Source organism: Thermobia domestica, chromosome 15, assembly GCF_964235325.1.
Source record: "Thermobia domestica chromosome 15, izTheDome1.hap1.1, whole genome shotgun sequence".
NCBI lineage: Eukaryota > Metazoa > Arthropoda > Insecta > Zygentoma > Lepismatidae > Thermobia > Thermobia domestica.
In genome coordinates this window covers 75,669,694-75,670,626 of record NC_137468.1, presented here as the reverse complement: position 1 = coordinate 75,670,626, position 933 = coordinate 75,669,694, and the positions used below count along the sequence as shown (strand labels likewise).

The window sequence follows — 933 nt, the reverse complement described above, 5'->3', positions numbered from 1 at the left end:
TTCAAGAGATTAAGAGTCAGAAACATAGTCACTTTCAATTTTATAATATAGATTACAAGCAGTGTGCGAATTAGATAACCTATATTGGGGGGGATAAAATTAGGCCAAAGGACATAGTCTGAAGGTTCAAATTTCAAAATGAGACAATAAATGCCTTACCCCCCATATATATATATATATATATATATATATATATATATATATATATATATATATATATATATATATATATGTGTGTGTGTGTGTGTGTGTGTGTGTGGCATGTGTAATAAATAAGAGATTTATTAATTTAATAAATCTACCGACAATGACTATGCACATAAGTTATATATTGTGTGTCATACACACACCCCACTAAACCTTTCTGAACGTGTTTTAATGTTGTACTCACTCTTGTTCCCGGTGGCCCCGCGTAGCGTAGTCGCTAACGCTCTCGCCTTCGGTGCGAGCGGTCCCGGGTTCGATTCCCGGTGGGGTCACTCGGTCGAAAAAGTGTAACAGCTTTTTCAGGCCAGCCACCCTGAATGAGGTTTTCCTGGGTTTTCCTCATTCACACCAGGCAAATGCTGGGGTGGTACCTAACTTATAGGTCCCAGGCCGCTTCCTTCCTTTCCCAATCCTTTCTTCCTTCCCTTTCCCCGGATTGTGTGCTCGCCGAGGGACGTCATCCCTCAAATCGTGAAGGGCTACATGGCCTTAGATGCCGAAAGCCCAGAAATCCAAATCCTAAATCCTAAATCACTCTTGTTCCCGTAGCTCTCTAAGGTTTATTTAGTTAATAATTCGGCTCGAGCGATAGCCATGATCACAAGCATATGTTAATTTTTCCACTCATATTGAAAGCTTCCACTTTGCATTAATACATACAGGTTGCGAAAAGAAACCTACTTCAGTCTTCTGAAAACCACTAAAATTATCAGTTAAACCGGACAT

At 40.0% G+C, this 933-nt stretch overlaps 1 non-coding gene across 1 annotated transcript; it reads left to right on the top strand.

Moving 5' to 3' along the window:
* Positions 1–404: 404 nt before the first annotated feature.
* TRNAR-UCG (transfer RNA arginine (anticodon UCG)) lies at positions 405–479 on the top strand. The gene has a single exon. It is a non-coding gene; the product is annotated as a tRNA-Arg (tRNA).
* The last annotated feature ends 454 nt before the right edge of the window (positions 480–933 follow it).